At 39.1% G+C, this 24,903-nt stretch overlaps 1 protein-coding gene across 2 annotated transcripts in view; it reads right to left on the bottom strand.

Moving 5' to 3' along the window:
• Positions 1-24,903, bottom strand: part of DPP10 (dipeptidyl peptidase like 10) — an 863,493-nt gene that overhangs the window by 112,735 nt on the left and 725,855 nt on the right. The gene's annotated exons all lie outside the window — the stretch shown is intronic.

Raw genomic sequence — 24,903 nt, 5'->3', positions numbered from 1 at the left:
TATAGGCCTGTTAGCTTGACGTCTGTAGTATGTAAGGTCTTGGAAAAAATTTTAAGGGAGAAATTAGTCAAGGACATAGAGGTCAATGGTAACTGGGACGAATTGTAACATGGATTTACTAAAGGTAGATCGTGCCAAACCAATCTGATCTCCTTCTTTGAGAAGGTGACGGATTACTTAGATAAAGGAAATGCGGTAGATCTAATTTACCTTGATTTCAGTAAGGCGTTTGACATGGTTCCGCATGGGGAACTGTTAGTTAAATTGGAAAAGATGGGAATGAATATGAAATTTGTAAGGTGGATAAGGAGCTGGTTAAAGGGGAGACTCCAGCGGGTCGTATTGAAGGGTGAACTGTCAGGCTGGAAGGAGGTTACTAGTGGAGTCCCTCAAGGATCGGTTTTGGGACCGATCTTATTTAACCTTTTTATTACTGACCTTGGCACAAAGAGCGGGAATGTGCTAATAAAGTTTGCGGATGACACAAAGTTGGGGGGTATTGCTAACACGGAGAAGGACAGGGATACTATTCAGGAAGATCTGGACCACCTTGTAAACTGGAGTAAGAGTAATAGGATGAAATACAATAGTGAAAAGTGCAAGGTCATGCATTTAGGGATTAATAATAAGAATTTTAGATATACGTTGGGGACGCATCAGTTGGAAGCGACGGAGGAGGAGAAGGACCTTGGGGTACTGGTCGATAGCAGGATGACTATGAGCCGCCAATGTGATACGGCTGTTAAAAAAGCAAATGCGATTTTAGGATGCATTAGGCGAGGTATTTCCAGCAGGGATAAGGAGGTGTTAGTACCGTTATATAAGGTGCTGGTGAGACCCCATCTGGAATATTGTGTGCAGTTCTGGTGTCCCATGTTCAAGAAGGATGAATTCAAACTGGAACAGGTCCAGAGACGGGCTACTAGGATGATCCGAGGAATGGAAAACCTGCCTTATGAAAGGAGACTCAAGGAGTTTGGCTTGTTTAGCCTGGCCAAAAGAAGGCTGTGGGGGGATATGCTTGCTCTATATAAATATATCAGGGGCGTTAACGTTAGGGAGGGAGAGGAATTATTTAAGTTTAGTTCTAATGTAGGCAAGAGGACGAATGGGTACAAACTGGATATTAGGAAGTTTAGACTTGAAATTAGACGAAGGTTTCTAACCATTAGGGGAGTGAAGTTTTGGAACAGCCTTCCGAGGGAAGTAGTGGGGGCAAAAGACTTATCTGGCTTCAAGACTAAGCTTGATAAGTATATGGAGGGGATGTTATGATAGGATAGTTTAATTTGGGCAATTGATCTTGGATTATCACCAGATAAGTCTGCTCAATGGTCTGCGGGGAGATGTTGGATGGGATGGGAACTGAGTTACTGCAGAGATTTCCTTCTTGGGTGCTGGCTGGTGAGTCTTGCCCACATGCTCAGGGTTTAGCTGATCACCATATCTGGGGTCGGGAAGGAATTTTCCTCCAGGGCAGATTGGCAGGGGCCCTGGAGGTTTTTCGCCTTCCTTTGCAGCGTGGGGCATGGGTCGCTTGCTGGTGGATTCTCTGCAGTTTGAGGTCTTCAAACCAGTTTTGAGGATTTCAATAACTCAGTCCTGGATTAGGGGTTGTATAAAAGTGGATGGGTAGGGTTCTGTGGCCTGCCTTGTGCAGGAGGTCAGACTAGATGTTCATATTGGTCCCTTCTGACCTATGAGTCTATGAGTCTATGAGAATATTTAATTTGGAATGATTTAGTAGCAAGGAGAACAGACAGGTACAGAATAATATTCCTATAAAAGTATTCAGGTAGAGGCTAAACTAACTGACTCTTAAAGACAGAAGTGTTGTGTTTTTCTGCAAAGAGTATTGGAGGGTTGAAAATTAGGAAGACGTACAGGAAGATTATGAGAAGAGAGAGATAGTGTTACATAATGAGAATCAAGCAAAGGTTTTCATCTGAACAATCAGAATGCAAAGATGCTATAAAGCATCTACTGCAAAATATGAAAATAGTTTGGTAAAACTCTGCCTAGCCACATTAAAATGTATCTGAGGGTTATATCATGTTATATGTATTAGTAAACTACAATCTGTTACACCTATTTTGCCAGTCCTCATAAGAGAAATAAACCCTAAGATAGACGGTGACAATAAAACATGAGGTTTTCCTAGTTGAAAAAAAGAAGCACTACAGTTAAGTAACTAGATAAATAAAATCAATCCTAGGAAGATGGTTGCAACACTAATAACGTTTATATTCTCTGTACCACTGAGATATTTGCATGCAGTTGACAATGAATGAACAACATGGATTTCTGTTGTAATGAAAATTAATATAGTCATTAAGGAAACACAGTCCTTCTTCACAATTAACATTTGAAAGGAGTGAAATAACAATTCTGGTTTACAATTTCAGGAATTGTTATCTCTGCACTGTGCAAAACTAAAACAAGATCACTAGACCTAAAGCTGCAGTGGCCAGTGGAATTTCAATTCAGAAATTGAAGAAAGCGGCTTGACTTTTTTGTGATTCACTCTCCCACTCTGTGAAATAGAAATAATGATACCTATCCACCTTTGTGAGGGGCTTGGAGATCTACAGATGAGAACTGCTATATAATAGCTATATCTAATCATCATAAAATAATAATGGTAATCCAAAGGGAACATGCAAGAAAGGGGCACCTGAAAATGTGGATATCACTAATGGAGCCATCTCTCTCAATGAATAATGTTCTAATAAAACTGGGATGTTGTTTTGGGGAGAGTGGACTACCTCACAACATACTGAATTTTAAAAATAAAACAGGACTATGATTAAAAATGCAATGTCTTATGGAGTACTCAAATCCCCGAAAGGTATTACCCTGACTGGGTTAACAGAGAGATTGCTCTCATCGTGACAACCATATTTTCAAATTTTGTTTTTCCCGGGTATTCTTTGAATTCCAACAGAGAATTAATTAAAGGATGCAAAGAAACACCATTCTCCTTAGGGAAGCTACAATTCCTCGCAGGTTCCTATCCACTCAAATGCTAAACAAATTAAATATAAGGGCCCTTTTCTTCCCCCAAGGAAACTTCTAAAATTAAGCTGCCTGTCTGACCACACACATCAACATATACCAATTACAGGTATTTATCGAGAATTAGTGAAATATTAAAATCTAGAAAGATTGTTCAATCTAATGAGAACCTCAAATCCTTTAGAACTCCAGCCCTCTCTTCTTACCCTATCGGGCCTGTGGATGCTACTACATTATAAGTAAATAATATAAGTAGATGCCTCAAGGAAAACTTTAAAAACATTCATTTAGGAAGCAATTGTACAGACAGATTTACAAACTATTCTATATTTTCGCCACATTCTTCATTACTAAGGATATCAGGTTGGAAATGGAACTGTTGCCATTTTATGGCCTAGTTCAGTCACCTTTCCTGACAGACCTTTCCAGGACAAACACCATGACTCTATGGGTAGTCCTATAGAAAAAAATCAATCTATCATTTTTGATGTCTGGAGAGTCCATAGCACCAGGAGGGGAATAAGGAATAAGAGTTGATGTACTTGCAATAAACAAGGGCTGTTTTCATGAAAACTAAACAAAATATAGGCAAGAGGATACTGAAAAACATGCATGGTGTGAGTAGGGTATCCACAGCAATAACTCTTTAAAAATAAACTCTTAAAATATTTTAATTTTGTAACCTCGATATCAAATATACATTATTTCATTTACAACAGTTATGTATATTTTCACAATATGTAACAAATAAAGTGTTAAGTGGAGTATGTATTAGTAAGAGATGTTTAACTACAAAGTTATTTTACGCAAACTATTATTACATACAAAGTGAAGGGTATTTTATATTCTGTTTAATTCCCTCTCCTTTTTTGTTACTTAAAAATCTCAATCTAAATATTTATAAGCTTTGCATTGAAGGTATTGGTGTCTCCAGAATGATTCCTACAGTTGGAAGAAACTGACATTACAAAAGGTTATTTACAAAGGAATCTTGTCATTTTGCTTGAATCTTTCATGCTGGTTTAATTTTTTTTTAAAAAAGAAGTGCTAATGATAAATAACAAATAGGATGACTGGTTGTTCACACTAGTTGTAATAGCCAGAGACACTAAAAAAATCTCTGTCTAGAATCAAAATATTTGGAGGTGGAAAGTGATTTCACTCTCTAAACTCTCATGAGTTATATCCTCAGAGCTGCTCCAACTGCTTTGTACTGTGGTGGAGGCCTAATGCTGGCTTAACCAGCCCCTTTAAGATTCACTGATGTTAGGGAATCTTCTGGTTGCATAGAGATGATGCAGTGGCTCCTAGGTCACTCTTGTCTTGACCCCTAGTACATAGGGAGTGGTCAGGGAAAAGGGGGCATGTCTGGGACATCCATATTCCCTTTTGGAATCAAGAGCAACTAGCATAAATCAGAGGAGCTCCAAGGTAGACCTGATTTATGCTGAAGACTGGACTGGCAACCAGACAGGCCCAGGACTTGCAGGGTGAAGTGATAGCTTAACTCTGTTTTTGTCCCTTCCCACCATTCTTGCATTAAGCTCAGACCAGACAATCTGATCCTGTATATTCATAGCTTTCTTTGTGAAGGTTGTAAGATTTAGTTCTAAACTATCTGATTGTCCCTTTCACCTCTGCACCCGCAAATATTTCTTACAGTCCTTGCCTTCTAGTAATTATGGTGGTGATTACAAAACATGCTCAAAGACTACATTAGGATTACCCTTTCAAACATGTCATCCGAGTCACCATAGCTGTAATTCTAACTGACTTAAGAGAAGTGAAGTTCACTAGTATCTAATGAAAGTTGTGGAATCTCCATCGCTGGAGATATTTAAGAGTAGGTTAGATAAATGTCTATTAGGGATGGTCTAGACAGTATTTGGTCCTGCCATGAGGGCAGGGGACTGGATTCGATGACCTCTCGAGGTCCCTTCCAGTCCTAGAGTCTATGAGTCTATGAAAAAGAGCATACTGAGGAAAAGGAGGGAAGAACATAGTGAGAACAGAGAGAAGAATGTCCTGCTAAGTATAGGGAAGGCAATGAATGAATAAGAAAGCAGGGAAAGCCTCTTGCAGATGGAGCAAAGAGGGAGGGGCAATGTAACCATACTTGTTGTGTTTTAAATAAAAGTTAAATACAGTCAGATCACCTCCGCACCATTATGATCAAGTCTTTATCTTTTATCAGTTTATTCACTGGAGGAAAGTGAAGAAAGGACAGTGGCCCTGCATTACTTAACAACATGACTGTATTTTTCAGAGAGGCCACTGTGAGGAGATTGCAGTGGAAACATGAAATGTAGATGTGCCAGTATGGGATGTATACTTGCCCAGGCTTACTCGTCTACAGCAAATAAATAACATTCAACATATCTGCTGAGATAAATTACAAAATGTCGTCCCCCCCCATCAGCTAGCAATGTTGATTTAGGAACTCTGAAAATGGACTTTTAGATAAAACAGACAGCATATGCCCTCTCTGAATATTTTGTTTATTTCACCTCCCACCACTGTGCACTGAGTAACAGCTGTGGATTCTACATGTAACAGCTACTGAATATTACATATTCTTCTCAAAAACAGCCCTCTGGAGTCTTCCATCAATTTGTACAGTGAACACAGGCTTTCATCTGAGGGTGTTCAACATTGAGGGGGGAGGAATTCCTCTGCATTTATGTATGAGAAATCAACCTAGAAAAACTAATATTACAAAGGATCCAAAAGAAAAAGCAGCTTTAAGACAAATTGCTCCAGACAAAACACATTAGAATAACAATCTATTATTCAGCAAAGAGTCAAGAATAAAAAAAAAACTTATCAATTATGATCTGAACCTTCAGTCGACATAGTGTCCTAGTTTTTAGCAATGTCCTTTATTTTCTGTATGTCAAGGCACATCTTAGTCTTGCTGGGGTTCCTAAAAATGAAATATTGTCATGAAGCTCAATGCCTCAATGCCCAGTCTAACAGAATGTAAGGAAACAAAGTATAATATGTGCCAAGCTTCCAAATGTGCAGTTTCATGGCTCCACTAATTCTGTAATGTACTCCAGGAAATATTCACTTGAAAGGAGTGATTTAGAACATTTCTCAGCAGTGGAGTTTTTGGGCAAAATACAGCTAAGAGAACCCAACTAACAACACCAGTTGTGAGGTGATAAGTGTCCTCAGCTCCCATGGAAATCAATGGGAATTGACAAAACTCAGAGCATCACAAGATTAAGCACTCTAGATTTTTGGGGAATCCAAGTACCCTTTAACTGTGTATTCTAACTGTATTCTGTACCCTGCTTACATTACTAAGGCCTTATTTATTTTAAGAAGCATAAAGACATCACCTTGTTAGCTTGGATTTTTTCAACGGTTTAAATGACATATGCTATATCTTAATTGTTTCCCTACCCAGACACTTGTACAAAGTGTGCATGTGCACTTTGAGTTAGAGTCTCAAACGCTTACTCTGTCTGAATTCTATCACACACAGTGAATTCTCCTGTCTGATTTAAATGAGAATAGTTGTAAGTCATGATAGCACTTGGAATGAAAAGAGTGGCAGAATCTGGCTCTATATAAATAAATATGTTAAAATCAGCATTGCCTCATACGCTCTCAATTATTTCCTCCAGTCATATCAAAGTTTAGCTTCCTCTTCCAACTAAACGAGACAGGTGTCTGATAAGCAGTATTCCCACTATTGATTTTTTTTATGTGGATTTAGCCAAACAAGAAGAATGCCTATCCTGGGCCATTAATTTAAATTGCAATGCAAATAGCATACAAAATTAAACCAGCAGCATATTTCTGCATGACCACTGCCACTTATCTCCACAGGGACCCTATGGCATGGAGAGAGAAGCAGTTTCTCAAGTAAAATGGCACCAAGCTATGAAGATCTTTATTACAGGCCAGTGTGTTATTAGAGTTGTAAAGGTAATATTTACACTCCGCTCACACTAAGGTAAATTCTAGGACGCTAGCCAGATAATTTCTGCCTTAAAGAGAATAGTTAATTTTGTTTAGTTATAGAAAGCATTTATTGCCATAACATCTGCATGTCATCTCAATAAGAAAAACACAAATCTGAAAATAAAACTGTCTTCCCCACAGAGTGCGAATGACTGATGCTATTGTTGCAGAGTTACAAACTTTGGTTGTTAGACTGTTCAGCTGAGAGAACTGATTTTTCCTGAGCTCAGCTCACATAAGAAAAATAATCTAAAATAAATTAGGTTTATTTCTTACACAGTCATTATTACTGCAGCACAGATTGCAAAATGAATAGGAATTAAGAAATAAAGGGAATGAAAACACTGTAAAAAGGAAAAATAACAAAAACCTAAAAAAGCTACCTTAAAATACATTCACTTCTCATTCATCCATGAACACTCACCATTGAAAGAGCTACACAGTATGGAAGTAAGAAGGCTGTGCTATTAGCATATTGATTTGATTATTGTCATATATATGGAATGTTGGTTGTAGCCATTGATGTGCTTGTAGAGGCAGTGACAGAGTGACTTTGTTTTCAATTTTTTGTTACAATTAAAATTTTGAAACTTTTTTTGATTATTTACTTATGTGCAATTTAAAAGATTTTAAGAAGAAGTGTTCATTATAATAATCTAGTCTTATCTCCTGCATGCATAACACAGGTCATGGGGCCTCACTCAGTAATTTCCAGCATCTAGTCCAGAATAAAATTCAAAACATTTTAAGAGATTTACTTTTATTATACAAAGGAAAAAAAGGCAATTGGAATAAAATGGAAGTCTCCAGCATATGTAATAAACTATGAATAATACACACGTACACAATAACAGGTTAGAGAGAATGGAAAAGGAGTAAAATAAAAGACAGGCATGAGACTGGCAATTCCAGCATACCGTCAAAGGTATGCTGGAATTGTTAAGTATATTGTACTATCACGCTTACGATGCAATCAGATCAAGACAGCAGATTGTAATTGTGACAAATAACTTTTGTTTCCCTTTGGGTGAAAAACAATGGAAAAAAGCAGATATTTATCACTTCTCTAAAGTAAGAACATTTTAAAAGGTTCATTATCTATGCCATGTATTTTAAACCCAGAAGGCCATATTCTGCTCTCACTTTTGTTGTATTTACACAGGTGGGATTCCAGTGTAAATTATTTCAGATTTGCACCAATGCAAATGAGAGCACAGTTTGTGCAACATGCTGAGGTCCAAAATAAATGTAAGAGAGGGACATTTCTAGACACTTATTAAAAAAAAATCATCTTGTTCACTCACTCACTTGGGAGATGAACTGGAGATACCAAATCCACTTGAGGACAGATTCATTCCTTGTCTCTCTCTATTGCAGGAAGCTGGGTTAACCTGGGGTGAAACTGGTCTTTGCTTTACACAGTCAATATTCCAAACAGCAATTTTCCCCCAACCCTTCTGCTCCAAAAAAATAGATCAACATTCATATAACATACTTCCATTTCTTGTTTACTTTGCGTTAACTTAAGGATATGTGTCTTTGCTAAGATTACAGTGCAAAGAAAATGGAATCAGTACCTAATGTGCTGAGACAGAACTTCCAGAAGGCAATAAAAATGATATATCCGGTTCTTTCCTTTGTGTTAAAAGATGTGTGGCTTCTCCATTAGCAAAACTTGTGATGTAGTTAATAAACTGAAATTAGTAGCAGCATGTCTATTGCCCAAGGCAAGGATTCAGCTCATAGATGAATCCTTATTCCATTTTGCAATCTGTCTACTAAATACATTTGTAATGTCATCAATATATGCACTGAAGTTAAAAATTCACCTTTTCTTAATGCTATATTATAATTCCTCCTCCTTTTTAAGCATAAACCAGTTGCTTACCCAACCTAACTCGGTGGCTCTCTTCAGCACAGGAGCTGATATTAAAGAAGGTTTAAAAACACTGAATATAGCAGTGCCAGTGTTGGAGTTCAGTATGACCCATTAATGAGTTATTTGTGTGAATAGAATACAATGTGAAGTGAAAAGTGAGTTTTGCCATTTTAACTTCAGAGCTGCAGGCATATTAAAACAATATGGATAAACTCTTGGGATGTGGGTGAAGAGCTTTAAGAGACAAGACACTGAATCAATAAAGGCTCAACTTTGTATATCTACGAAAATTACGGGCCCTGATTCAGCTAGATGCTTGAGCCCATGCCTAACTTTAACCACCTGAATAGCCCCACTGATTTCAATTGGGCTCTACTAAGTATTCCAAGTGAGGAACATGCTTAAGTACCTTGCTGAACTGGGGCTTGTATCCCAATCCAACAAAGCACTTAAGCATGGGTTTAAATTCAAACACCCATGGGCTTCAGTGATAACAATACATGTTTTTCATGATCAAAGTCATGATCAGCAGAATATGATTGTGTTTTGTTAACAAACGGAAGTGTTATTCAGCAGGAATTTGGACCCAGACTTTAACTCTTATCCATATGAGTAGCCCTTGCTTTCATGAATAGTCACATTGAGGACAATGGGGCTTCTCTAAATAATATAGCTGCCACAGTTATTGACACACAATCAGGTTCTGTTGATCACGGCCTTCTCCATTGGGAATCTTTCCAATGACAGCAGTAAGGGCTGGATCTGGCTTCTAGGGACCCAAAGAGACAAAGACCCCACAATATATTTTTAGAGGGATTTGACATTTTTTTCTTCGAACACCATTATTGCTGCTCAGTTTTGAGTCTCATCACATTTATTCTGATCTCCTGAAACTGACAAGAAAACCTACCAGACTTTGCCAGTGGAATTATCATCCTACTTCACTGAAAAAAAAGTATACATACTCAGGATGGCTTGGGTCCACTCTACCTATGCCTACCAACCAACAGACCACCTGCATTCTGAGGATTCAATAAATTCACCCTTCGAGAAGTTCTTGACAAACTAAAGGAGTTTTGGTCCAAGAATTGTGACTCTGATCCATGCCTTTCTTGGCAGGTGAAAGAGAAAAATGAACAATTGGTGCCACTCCTCAGTGAAACACTCAAAACACCATTCAGAGAAGAAATCTTCCTTTCCTCCTTCAAACACTAGGTCTGGCCAGCATGGAAGAAACCCAGCTTACAAATATTGATACATTATTTCTAGCAAACTACTGCCCAGTGTCAAACCTGCCATTCCTGAGCAAGCTCATAGACAAGTTAGCGTTAGTTAGAGGAATTGGCATTCTAGACCTGGTAAAACCTACATTCAGGAATTCAGCATTCAACATTGTGGACCATGAGATACTGCTTTTTCACCTGAGAGCGATAGTAGGCATCTGAGAGCGATAGTAGGCATCCAGAGTAATGCATTCAAATGGTTTGAGTCCTTCCTGGAGGGACCCATTTAATGAGCAGTTATGAGAAACTGCACCTCCACCACTACATTTCTTACTTGTGGAGTCCCACAAGGTTCAGTTCTCTTTCTGGTCCTTTTCAATGTTCACATACAACAGGTGAACAGGTGGGATAACATGAACTCAAGTGTAACAATATGCTTATTCTTCATCACATACAACCACATAACTACCACCAAGATGGCACAATGCTTGGAGTAGTTTAGCTCATGGACGGAGAACAGCTGGCTACAACTGAATTTGAGCAACACAAAGGTGATGCAGATTGTCAGAGAAAATATTCTGAACAGTCTGCAGCCATGGCGAAGTCTTCTTTGGTCGAAAGTACACATCCGTAGTTGGACAATTTGGTCCATAATTTAACAATTTGGTCCATAATTTAAGAATACTCTTGGATTCCTCACTGACACTAAACTCTCAAATAGCAGCATCTGCGAGTAACATCTTCTATCATTATCAGTGAGTTAGGCGCCTCTACCCCATCCTAACATGGCCTCATTTATTCATACCTTCATCACTTCTGAACTGGACTACAGCAAATACAATATACATTGGTATGAAACCCTCAACACTTAGAAACCTTCAGATATTACAAAATGCTGCAGCACACCCCCTCATCAACACAGGCTACCATGAGCCTAGCAAATCACTTTTGCTTTCTATACTGGCTTCCCACAGAATTCTGAATCAAGTTCAAGGTCTCAGTTCTTATATGCAAGCTCCTGGTTCGGGCTCAGGAGAGCTAAAAGACCACCTAAAGCTTGGGGATAAAGATTGGGTCAACAAACTCTACTAAAACAAGACACACCACCGCAGATGCTTCTCTCCCTGGGGAGAGAATGAGAGAGCAAAGAGCACGTGACAGATATGTAGTCACATGGCTTAATTCACCACAAGACGACGTTCAGTTACTACAGTGATGAGCGCAGTATACAAATCTATATAGAATAGAATAGTATCGATATCTGCCTATCTAATCTATCTAACAATTGTGGCCTTTACCTGATGCAGTATCTTATTTCTTAAAACTCTATATGCACTTATGAAGAGTTAATCCAAACTGGTTTGATGTGTTCGCAGCACTGAAGTGAAATGACAAGGTCATAACTTTGCAAAGCATCATATTTATTTGATTCAATCAAGATCAATTACTTGTCATGATTGATAACAACCATTGTATATCATTGGTCATAATTTATGGATAGTATTAACACTTTTTGGTATGAAATATTGCCAGCCATAACAACTATATGCTGCCAAGCCAAAATAAATATAAGAGAGAGTCATTTCTAGACACCTAATTCATCTACAAGAAAAAAGGCTGTCAAGTAAGTCTAAACAAAAAAGCACATCTAGAAACTCTGCTGGAGCCTCAACTGCTCTGTGTATCATTTTTCACTAAGATTAATTACCTCAAGAAAAAGACATCTACTGTAGAGTGTTAATTAATTCACAATCAATTAAACTCAACTCAACTGACCAGCAGTACAATGTGATACAAGTACAGTGTAGAATAGCTGTGAAAACTTGATGTTTACTGCCAGTTTAAAAACTAAGATAACCCGTTCTATATTTGGAGATGCAGTGCAATTATTTTTGAATACATAACAATTTAAGATGAGTGAATTATTCAGAACAGAATTTTCACATTACTACTTTTGAAAGCCTAATACATTGCTGTCATTTGAAATTCTATTATTTACACTATCATGTAAAATATGTTTCTTTTTGAGTGTTATTTGGTGACTTAATACAAAAAAAAATGGAACTGATTCTGATCTCACTCACCTTACACCATTATAAATCCAGTATGACTCCAGTAAAATCAATGTTACACTGGTGAAAACTGGTGTAAGATCAAAATCAGGCCCCAGCTAATTCCACATAACACCTTTCTGTCTATGAGATATAATACTTTATACTGTAGTATCACATTCTAGCTATATATTTTAAATATACTTTAAAATTGACTCATGTTTAAAATATATTTTATTGTATACAGACTGTTTTCTTCCTTGTACAGCATCCCACTCCTCAATATACCATGCATGTACAATGGGCCAGACTCTGATTTGGAATAGAAGAAGAGGAAAATGAAAAAAACCTGGGAATTCAGCTCCCATGACAAAACCATTAATTTATCTCCATTTTAGATGGAAACCCTCAATTTAGGAGCTGCAACATATGTGCAGGATGTGGCTTAGGAGGTACTTGATAAATTATGCTTCCTTTCCTTCCTACCCTCAAAACTGATCTAGTTGGGTTCCACTCCATGGAGGCATCCTTTAGGGAAGATGTGGTTTGGGCATGTTTTTAATTTCTTGAGATTTATATTACTTGAGTCAAATCTCAGCTTTGGAGTTACTGGCCCACCGTACTTGCAATGCACAGTCACATTGTCCTTGAATGAGCTCAAGGAGGGATTGGGGTTTTCCAAGCCACAATTCTCCCCAAGGGCATTTTATGGTGGTTCAGCCTTCTCCTGAGGTACGTGCAGCCTGCTCTCTTTGTTAGTACAGATGAAGATTGGAGCCAAGGCCCAGTCTCCTTCTCAGCCTATGGAGCAATGTGGTTCCCAGGCTTTGCAAGCTGTATTCTTTCTAAGATTGCTGTAAAAGGGGTTGCGTGAGGGTAGAGAGAATGTTGCAGTGGTTTGAGTGAGCACATTGCTTTATACAGTATTATTTGCAGAAGTGTGCATTAGCCTACCAAGGCAAAACATTTTTCCCCCGTGTGTAAAGAATTAAAATAGAAATGCTTTTTCTTCCAGGTTATATATACTAATATGTACACTGCATATGGAATAAAACACCTGGTTTTTGCAGCATAGAACTGAGCTGCAGCTGCTCTGAAATGATCATATTGAAAAGGAAAACAGGATACGTGATGAGACAATTTGGGGGAAAATGGCACTGGTCTCAATTTCATATCTTTTCCTCCAGCTGATGTGGCTTATACAGGCATCAGTCAGAACAGTAAGTTAGAAAATATCAGCTGCTCCTTTCATATCTGTTTATAAATGACACAGGGAGGAGAAGTAGCAAAGAGTCTTGTGGCACTTTATAGACTAACAGACGTTTTGGAATATGAGCTTTTGTGGGTGAATACCCACTTCGGGGAGTAGAAGAAGAGACCCAGGAGAGCTGAAGAACGGAGAAGCAGCAAGAAGCATGTGCCACGGGGGACTGAAAGATATGATGGACAGAGGAAGAAAGAAAATAAGTTCAATGGAAGAAAAGATTTGAACCAGAAAACATGTGGTAGTAAGCAACACAGAGGAAGGGGAGAAGGAGCCAGAGCTACATATGCCAAGAAGGAAAAGCCAGACAAGAGTACAGAAGAAAAAAGTAAATATAGAAGAAGCTGAACAGAGTTTAATAAAGGCTGTGAATGAAAGAGGAGAAAAATCAATAGGATCAAAGAATAGCACACCTGAGAGAAAGGGAAATAACCTCAAAGGGGAAGGAGAAATGAGCAGCGGGGTTGGGGGGGGGGGGAAGAGGAATAAGGAGCTTGAGACATATGGGTGTGATAATTGAAAAACACATGCACAGAAAAGAGCTGCTGCGACCTATGAAAGAAAGCTGCATGAAACACACAGGTTCAGGTCCTGCCTTCATGGAAAATAAAAGGAGCAAGCGGAACAGGAGAACAGTTTGCCCCAGGAATCTGACTGACTCCTGAGCTTCCGCAAAAGGCAATGGAAGTCAGTTGTGTTACTTGGCTTTGATGCTACTATCTTCTCTGCTTGGAGTTCTGTTTGGAGTGATGGAGGAAAGAGAAGGTGCATTAGATGGTCTGTATGTGGTTGTTTAGGGTAAGATTTTCTTCCTTTATTATCAATAAAGTTCCTTTAGAAGGGGAAGTGCAAAGTTTTCCGGCAAATCTCTAACATGCTGAGGGCATTTAATGATGCTGGACCCATAGTGTGACCTAACAGAGGTATAGCACATCCCTATTTTAGACCTGTATTTATCTCCACTCCTCACAAATCTACTCATCCTCTCACTTTTGGTAACTTATTTACATAAAAAAAACCCAAAAAACCTGAAGCAAATCATTAATGATGTAGAAAACATTCTTTATAGCCAAGAAATTATCATTATTCATACAGATCCCAAAGGCGAGTGCTTTACAGACATACAGGGATAGATTTTGCCCAACCAGCATGCAATATAATGGATGGGACACAAAATATTCTCCTCACCTTGCACCTTTCATATACCAGCCAGGCACAAATGGAATCCTTTGTCATGCCCTCCAAGGGCACTAGGATGCCCAGAGCCGCCCTATAGGGTACCGGAGGAAGTGCGTATGCTGGTGAGCACTGTGAAAACATACTGTATGTTTATTCTGCATGAGACTTCACAGTGGTCCTGAATTACCTGTGTCGACCTCTATGGTCCCTTACTTTGTATCAGAACCTGTTATTCTGCCTTGGTCATTGAGTGTTTTGTTGCCTGCCTGTCATCAAAGCTCTGCCTGCTGTGAAATTCAAGCTCTGTGTACAGCTTTCCCTACTACTTCTGAAAGCCAAGAGGTTCTTCCTTCCAAACCCATCATCATATTGTTATGGGCCACCCACCCACTGGCCTCGGATGTACACCTATTTCACTGTGCCCTCTAGAATCCCAACTTTGATTTATACTGTCAAAATGACTTACTTGTATACTTATGGGCAGATTCCGCTCTCACTTACAGTGTTTTTTATAGCAGTGCAAATTCTATTGTTTTCACTGGGATTATAGCTGCTTTAAGCCAGTGTGAGAAGAGACTTGAGCCCATAGGAATAAGGTACACCAGATTAACTGAAGATAGATTTAGATCTTAGTGTTACATTTCCTTCTTGCTCATGCCCCATCCAACTCCTTAAGCTTTGTGATTTAGGAGTCCTCTACGCTCTTCTATTAGGACTTGGTTCACTGGCGCCATTGCACCAGTTAACAATCAATTTTTTTTTCTATCCCACTATAAAATGGAGCTAAAATACCTCCTCTTGTATGCAGTCTACAACAACTGAGCTAACAGCCAGTTCCCTACACCAGCACTTCCCATTAATAGTCCTTGTTGCTTGTCCTAGTCCATTGGGTCTACCTACATTAATTTCCTTCTATTGTAACATATTTCAGTAGCAGCGACTGTTGTGTCTCCTTTATGTTATTATAGCTCCTTTGATGAGGGCAATGTGAAGTAGCCTTTTGTACAAAATAAAAGACTTCTTCATGATGAAGTGATTAGAAGGTCATGATAAAAGATTTATTCATTGAGTACAAGGGACTACTTCATGTTGACCTCAAAAGAGTTGCAACAAAGTAATGAATACTTCACACCAAACTCAACTCTCTAGGAAACATCTAATCTGGTGCTATATTTGCAGACAATTAATAGAATTAAAAAGATTAAACGCATGCTGGTCGTTCAGCACCTTCACTGAAGTGCTCATTTCTTTCCCACTACCCCAGCTAACAACCTTTAATGTACAAAACACGGAGAAGATTTGTTCCTAGTTTAAAAGAACACAGAAACTGGACAAAAAGGTGTAGGTCTTCATATTTCTTCAACAAAGTGACCTCAGACATCTATGCATTTGATCTTTTCAATTCCACATAAAATGACAAATTCTTAGGTACGTTAAATTGTAGATGGCCCTTGGAACATGAGACTGAAGCTCAGCTTAAAGCATAATGAACAACAAGGGCAACTTACCAAGCAGTGCTTAAAATATTTCTCTAGGACACTCTAATAAAGAGGCCTCGACTCGGCAATCTACTTCAAGGCATTTCAATCCTTTGTATATAAGTTTTAAAAAAGATTCTGCAGTCTATCTGCAGCGCAGCAGCTGCTAACCACTGTTCTCCAGGGACTCCTATATTCAACGCTCCCTCTTTCAACAGTCCTCTTTTGTATGAGCAGGTGCGTGCTGTTCAGAGCTGCATGGGTAAAGTAGCCAGGAGATTTCCCCTTTTTGTGAATGGTCTTTTAGTCTACTGCTCAGGGAAAAGGTTGCCAGTCATTTTTGTGGGCTAAAGGGGCCAGTAAAGCAGTGAAGACCCCTTCTTCAGAAGAGTGAGGCAGGGGTGGATTCCTCACCCTTAACAATCCATGTAGAAAATTACAATAAGAGAATCTTGAGACTGGACAGCTCAGCACTTTACCCTCATCCTTATCTCTGTTCCCTTGGTGCATCAGGCTTTAGGATAAAGTTTTCAATTATATGATCACATAATGAGTAAGTGGTGCCAACCATCCTAACTGGTGTCTGAATGCAGGGTGGACCACACATTTTAGGTTACACCATATTGCCTTCTGGCAAATGGCAGCTCTCCTTTCTTGAAGGATCAAGCCTGGCACCCTTGAAGCAGTGGGTTGGTTCAGTCTGAAGCTTTTTTTTTAATGGCTGCCTTGGAAGGATATGACTTGAGAGGGAGGAGGGGAATCAGCCTTTAAATGCAGGATTCTCCTCATTGCAGCTGGGAGTAGCAGACAACAGATTTTTGTCTGAAGCAACTTTCTCCTTATTTTGTTGCTTTGAGACAATTTTTGTGTTATTTGGTGGTAATTGGTAGGGATTTAATAGCTGTTTCTGTTGTCTTGCCTTTGTATAATGTTCCTACTCTCTCTTCTCTGGTTACTTTAAAAAAAATAAAATTACTTCCACTTTTATTTAAACACTAAATGGAATGTATCCAGGAGAGCTATTTTCTGTGGATGCTCTGGTAATGCACCCACAGAACATCACAAAGTTCTTGTTAAATTGAGCCAGATCCTAATACTTGTTAAATAATGGCGGACCAGCTTTGTCTCCTTAGTGCTTTCACACAGGAGGCAGGCATTATCTGACAGACAATTCTGCCTAACTGCAAGTAGGTGCACTAATATCGGGATAGCAAGGGCTGCTGGTGAGCATGCCTTTCCAGGGGTCTCTGAAGCATAATTCTTTCACCTACAACTATTCTGGTGGTTCAGTCCCTTCCCTTGCCCCCAAGTAACTTAGCAGTGGCTCCTGTAGCCTGAACGGAGCTAATAAAATCCAATACAGTTTGCTTTTTCCAAGACTGTGCTTTTTCTAAGACATTTTTAAAGGGCATTAGCAACACTGCCATTCATCTTCTGCATCTATTGCCTTGTCAAAGTAGACAAAGGTGACTCCAGTTTTCAGAGGATGAGTTTCAGCAAAACAGAACTGTCTTTATTTGTTATGCATCTGCATTAGTTGGTGCTGAGTGTTCTATCAATGTGTAAGTCATGGGCATTTCAGCACAACTGATAGTGCAGATGGTGTTGCTTCTATTAATATGGCTTTCCTGATAATTAGTTTTATTTTGTACTTATCAAACCTTTGATTCCTTTGTCTTTCACATTTTAAAATTTTGCTGATATATTTATAGAATTCCCCATCTGTCAGCTCACCAGTTTCCCTGTTTCCATCAAGTGGTACTGGCTCCAAGTACTATACTGCATTCCTTTTAGGAGCATCTAAACTCAAGGTGGCACATCATGCTAGTGTACTGGCTCAATCTGCTGGTGATTGCCAGGCCTGTCACTTCAAGTTGGAGTATCCAGTATAGGTTTTAAGCTACCAATGTTTAAAATAACTAATCAGGGTTGTATTAGGTCTCTTCCCAAAAGCTGTATGCCAAGCTTGCTCTGCTGAGTGGTCTGACTTGCATTTATGGGAGAATAAATCTATTTTGAGGATTATACTTGAAAAAGTGATTTCTAATCATCTGGGTATAAAACATACAGTGTGGGTATTACAACATTTTTTTAATGTAGATTAAGCACGTCCATTAACCAGTTATGCTACACTAAGTCACAGACTTTGGTATAATCGATTTAAGTCACTCAGTCCAGAACACCGCATGGATTGATTACAAGTTGAATCTCAAAACCTAGTGACGCCTTACTTCATATTTGTTGATCTTCTGCTATAAGCCCGTAATCATTTGAGAAAGCCAGTGATTTAAGCTAAGGCAGAGTCAAACATTTAGTACATGGTTGATAAACATGATAGGTCAATAGTTCTTGGCCTCTTCTATTTCATTATCTTCAGAGACTATATATAAGATACTTTATAGGATACATTCGCTGAAATCTTTTAGCAGCACTTTCAAGGTTAAGCACACATTAGTGATAACTTTTAACACCACAGTAAACCAGAGTGAAATGTCTAACCATGCATCTACAGTGGTTTAAGCTTTTTTTTTTTCCCTTTTACCTTAGTGTCTGGGGTTTTTTGTTTGTTTGTTTGTTTGTTTTAAAACCCTATTTACTTATCTATCCAGAAACAAAAGAAGATATCTTTATGGAGCCTTCAGCTATGAACCATACACCACATCCGTGATTTTGTGTGAAACATTAGGTGGAACTTTTCATTGTGAAGCCCCATTAACATTACAATGGTGATCACAGGATGGACTGAAGGTTCATTCATTCATAGGAATAAGCAAATTATTCCTATTCAACCATCCAGCAGCAGTGGCTACACTTAGAAATACCAGTGTAACTAGTGACTAAAAAGACCCCCCGACCTGATGTCTTAGCTGCTGGCTTAGATATCAAACGGGGGTACCCTTCCAGCCATTTGTAATGTGCATTATCATTTAGTATATTGCCTTTAAGTAAACATTGTGGGGGATTTACAGTAGATTTACAAAGTATGTTGGTGCAGTTGGACACCTAGTGGGATTTACAAAAGTACCCAAGTGAGTTAGGCACCTAACTCCCATTGAAATTAGTGAGAGTTAGGCACTAATTTGCTTAGGAACTTTTCAAAATAAAACTTGGCACCTGTTTGCATCTTTAAGAGCCTAAATATCCTTAAAAATCTGGCCTACGAGCCCTTCTGAAAATTTCCCCCTAAACCTTTTCCAAGCACTCCCAATCCCCCATAATTCAAAGGGAAAGACACCCCCACAGTTATGCATTGAACATCTCCCACACTTGCTTTAAGTTTTGACTTTTTATTCCACATACTTGAAGGAAGTTACCCAGAGTAACCCATATTTGACATTTAATCCTTCTCTCATAATTCAAAGGGGAGAATTAAATGATTAAACCCCAAAGTGTCTATATATGCAATGAGGAGAAACATACCATTAATCTTTTTTTTAAATTTCAATTGTGGGAGTTGTAAAGATTGTTAAGAACCTTGAATTTGACAAAATTACTTATAAAAAAGTCACACTTTTGCCCTTTAAAAAAAATGGAACTTAAATCAAATTAAACTCCTTGGGTTTCCCACTAAGCAACGGCTAGCTCATTATAACCCACTGGCCAGATCCTCAGGTAGGGTAAAACATTCTAGTTCTATTGACTTCAGGGGAATATTTCCATTTATGTCTGCTGAGAATCTGGCCCCATATCATCATCTTTTTAAAGCGTTTGGTTGGTTTGGTCAGGTACTATTGTTTATTTTTTATAAAACTATTTATTTGTGAAATAATAAATTCCATGGGTAAACTGGCATCATTTATTTGTGTCTGGGCTGTGTCTTGCTAGTCAAATCCCATATAAGCAATTCAGTAACTTCCGACCATACCAACTTCTTGTCCAATTAGTAGGGTCATTGAAGAGTCTTTGTTAGTGGTAACAATGCAGCAACCTGAAAAACTCTAACTTGGCTCTCTGAGATATATTTTTTAACTTCTAAGTAAATTTGATGTGGAGTCAGATATGGACAGTAAATATGGAACCACATGCTGTCATTTGCACAGTGTCTTTTCAGAGCCTATTTTGGGTTAACCTTCCCTTATATTAGGGTTACCATACGTCCGTATTTTCCCAGACATGTCTGGCTTTTTGGTTTCTAAATCACCGTCCTGGAGGAATTTTTAAATATCTAAAAACGTCCAGGATTTTGCCACATTGGTCGGGAGGGATACCCTTTGTTCCGATATCAGGGACTGCTCACCTCACCGCGTGCACCAAAGTCCCAGGGCTGGTGGCGCTTCCTGGGGCAGCTCCCAAAGCCCCCCCACCGGCAGGAGCCAGCAGTCTGGGCAGCCCCTAGGCACAGACATGGAGGGGGTCTCCACGTGCTGCACTGACTCCCTCCTGCCCAATCAGAAGTTCAGGGATGGTGCTTGCAGGCACTGGCAGAGAGCCCTCCAGCCTCCCCAACCCGACCCTAGGAGCCAGTGGGACCTGACGGATGCTTCCCGGGAGCCGCCCCAAGTAAGCAGCACCGGGACTCCCCATCTTGCCCCCCGGCAGGTCCCTCTGGCTCTTGGGGTCAGGTTGGGTTGGGTTGGGGGGTAGGGCTCTCCGCACGCTGCTGGAGCCTGCAAGCTCCGCTCTGCGGCTCCAGCAGCTCCCATTGGCACTTTTCCTGGCCAATGGGACCCACGGAGCTCGCGCTTGTGGTGGGCAGAGCACATGAAGACCCCTCGGTTGCCCCTGATCCTAGGAGCCAGAGGGACCTGCAGCAGGAGGGGTGAGTAGGCTAGTGGTGGGGTGGGGGTGGTGAAGAGGCGAGTGGCGAGGGAGCCAGCAGCGTGTATATATACACTCAGTGTAGATGACATTAGTGCACAGCATATATAATGGTATAACAACATTAATACAATGCGAGTTGGTAGATACAGGTGCAAATACTTCCATGGAGTGGCCTCTTTTGTGAAGATTCAAATACGGTAACCCTACTTATATACCAAACCCAAATAGTACAGACTTTGCATGGTGGGGGGTGGAGACTCCCTGGATATGAATATTCCAAATGATCCTCTCTCATGCTGCAGAGCTGTTCTGCAGCTGTTGTTTCAGCCTCAGGTTGAGTTAAGTAGCCATTTCGACAGCCCTGATCCTGTTCTAATTGAAATAAATGGCAAAACTTCCACTGACTTCGGTGCTGCAGGAACAGACCCTAACTGCATACAAAAATACAGGCAGGACTTTCGGGCACATTGTTAAGTATGGACTTCAGGTCTCTCTCTAAATCATAAAAAGGACCATATGTTTTCAACAGAATCTGTGTGGCATGCTAGTGATGTTCATTTCCCATCCCAATTAAAATTGCTTAGTGTTAAATGAACACAAAGAGAAATAGAGTTTACATTCAAACTCTGGGTGGCCTGATAATATTTTAAGAACTGGTGTTTGTTAAGAAAAACTTTGTATTTAAATTGTTAATGTTCCATGTTATTATTAACCACACTGACTAGCAAGAGTAGAGCATGGTATAAGCACAATGCTACAAATGTAGCACGCATATATACAAGTCTCTGTGTGCTAATGCTCATTTATTTGCACTGCATGCAATACGCTTTATTGTCAATGTATTTGGAGGATTACAAATTAAATAAAACCCATTAATATTTTTTTCTGTAGACTGATCTCTCTCCCTCTACAAATTTTTCTGAGACTTTTGCTATTCAAGCTATTAGACAGTGCTACTGAAAGACACTTAAGCACTGCTTGGTAGCAGATACCTGACTCAGATTATTTTTGGAACTAGGTATAGTAGGTCATGCTATCAGTGACTGGTCTTGACAGCAGGAATGTTAACTCTGTCCCATCATTAACTGGATGAGCTAGCCAGAGCTTTTCCCAGAATGTCAGCTGCCTGGTGGCACAAGAAACTGTTTTCAATTGGTAGGTGTTTTTCCAAAGTGAAACAACATGCACAGGAAAATATATTTAAGTCTCATACTGAATGAGCATGTTGATAACTTCTGTCCAGAAGAACCTGGATATTTCACCATTCCCAGGCAGCTCTTTTTAAGCCTCCATCAGTATTAACTGTCATATACGCTTTATCCTATTTGAATGATTCTCTTATAGTAATTGTGTTAATGACAAAATGCAATACATAATTCTTTAATCTTCCATTTGCTGCTAATATAGCTAATCTGACCACAGAGCTTCTCAAGCAATTAGATTCTGCTGATTGTAACGCTGAACTGCAAAGATGAGATGCAGATATTTTAATAGTTTATACAATAAGACTAAAGCTACTGAGACCATCCATTTCACTGCCCACTAAGAATGCTGCATGTACAACTTTAATATTTTCTTGAAGATTTTTATTATGGAAGCAAATATATTGTATTCCATAAATATAAAGAAATTGATTTAAGCAAAAGTAATGGCTTCATTTTAGAGCGCTCTTACATTTAGAAGTAACTTGTGAGGTATTACTAGCCTTCCAGCATTTTCAGAGAGACTTCTGGTCTTATCAAATTAGTAAATAAATAGTCAGTCAAACATGCTAGTTGAACTGCCCTGGATAGAATGACAAAAAACATTATTTGAAAAAATAGAGTTAAATTGTGAAAAATAGAATTAAATTGTGAATAAAAATATACTTAGCATTCGATATTCTGTTAGAGGACTTTTCACAGCTAATGCCTTTTATATTTTACTTCAGCTATAAAATTTGCAATGTAATAAAAGGAAATGGGGATTAATTAAAAGTGACACAATTTCATTTCTAAATGCTGATACTGTATCAATATGACATGGTACCTTTAAACAGGATGGTTGCTAACAAAAATGAATTAAGAATCTCAATTGAAATTAAACTTTATTTTCAAATATATTTCAGTTTACTCCTGAAGGAATAGGGGAAGGGAAATGCTGCTTGCTTTCTACCTTTCAGATTACCTGGTCTAGCACAAAGATCAATTTCTCCTTCATTGCTTCCATCTACTTGATTTAAATAATCATGAAAAACTAGTTTATTTGTGGCTATGTCAGGGGTTGCTTAATATTGGATATTGCTAACCTGTACTTTCTCAACTCAGTATCACAAGGTATGGTGTGACACCAGATGTCAAGAGCTCTTTCATGTAGTGTATATACAATAGTAACTGATGCACTGATGGGCATCCTGATTCACAGGTAGGTGGGGGATCAGATGCGTTTCTGCATACATTCGTTGGATTTGTTGGTTTCTAAGGTGTTTGTAACTAGACCAACTCTGGTCCTATTATGGAATTAGAATAGCCTCTGAATTGAAACAGACTGGTCTGGGTGAACAGAGAGGAGAGACTTAAGTATCTAAAGTATCCAAGACAGGATTAAACAATGTTGTGTGTGGTTTCCTTTGCTTTCTTGGACTTCTTCACATTATTTCCCCAGACATTCCAGTAGGGTTTGTGTCAGGCAGGAACAAACAAATGAGTTGGCGTACCAAAATAGATAATGGTCCATCTAAAGACAAGTGTTCAACCACCCCAACTGACTATAAGCAATGCTTTGAAAGAATGCTAGGAAAGTCTTGGTCACACTAAATACATTTCACTTTCTAACTAATGTCAATACATTATAGCGAAAAGAAAGCAAAGGAAGCAAGCCAAGCAGTGGTGTAACCAGGTATAATATGCATAAATCATAATTTCCTAGCTACACTATTGTCCATTTGTACATGCATCGGGACAAAAAATTTTAGTAGGCATTTAGGGTCAGACACTCCCTGGCCCTCATGGGGGCATACCGTGTGGTGGGGCAAGAGAAGGGAGAACGGTAGGCTGAGCGTAACAGGTGGCACAAGAGATGGCAGCTTCCTGAGTACACCAGAGTAAATCTGCATGTGCAATAATTTACAGATGTAAAATTGTGTTTATAAAAATGGAGACTGCGTTAAAAAAATCAGCCCCCATGTTTTCCATGGACTGCACAAATACCCTATTCTTTCTCAGGCAAAATCCTCACTGAAATAATATATTATTATACATAATTAATTATAACAACAACTTTATGATGATTAGGTACACCCAAAGGAACTTTACTTGTGCCAGACCATTGGGCTCATTCAACAATTAATCTGTACAAACCTCTATGAGGAAAAGAAATGACAATGCACCCCATATTAGTCATAGTAATAATAATATGATATGATTATGGCATAATTATGATGCATTTTGTACATGATAAGTCATGTGAGGTGTCATTGAAAAAGTTATGATTTGCTGATTATAGATTCATAGATTCATAGATTCTAGGGTCAGAAGGGACCAATGTGATTATCTAGTCCGACCCCCTGCACAAAGCAGGCCACAGAACCCTACCCATCCATTTCTATAACAAACCCCTAACCTATGCCTGAGTTATTGAAGTCTTCAAATTGTGGTTTGAAGACCTCAAGCTGCAGCGAATCCACCAGCAAGTGACCCAGACGAAAAATCTCCAGGGGCTCTGCCAATCTGCCCTGGAGGAAAATTCCCTCCTGACCCCAAATATGGCGATTATCCTATTATGATTATCCTATTTGTATGCATGTATCATTTTTGTATCTGAAGTTATGAATATTGACTAGGGATCTGTATTTCAAATGGGCTTACGCTGGAAAACTTCCACAGCCAGCTGTTCAGGATACAACAATGAAGAAGCCAGACAGTGTTGATGGTCCATCAGCAAAGACAATGGACCCTGGAAGAATTTAACCTTCCTGTTAATGTTCCAGACAGCCTATAAGTTATGGCTGCTATGATTCAGCAGGGTATATATAAGGGCCTGTGACTATGCCACATGACTCTGGACTCCATCTTGGGAAGTCAAGATTTTTCCCCAAACTGAG

This window comes from Gopherus evgoodei, chromosome 11, assembly GCF_007399415.2.
Source record: "Gopherus evgoodei ecotype Sinaloan lineage chromosome 11, rGopEvg1_v1.p, whole genome shotgun sequence".
NCBI classification, from domain to species: domain Eukaryota; kingdom Metazoa; phylum Chordata; order Testudines; family Testudinidae; genus Gopherus; species Gopherus evgoodei.
The sequence above is the reverse complement of the archived record's forward strand: the minus strand, read 5'-3'. Positions and strand labels throughout refer to the sequence as shown.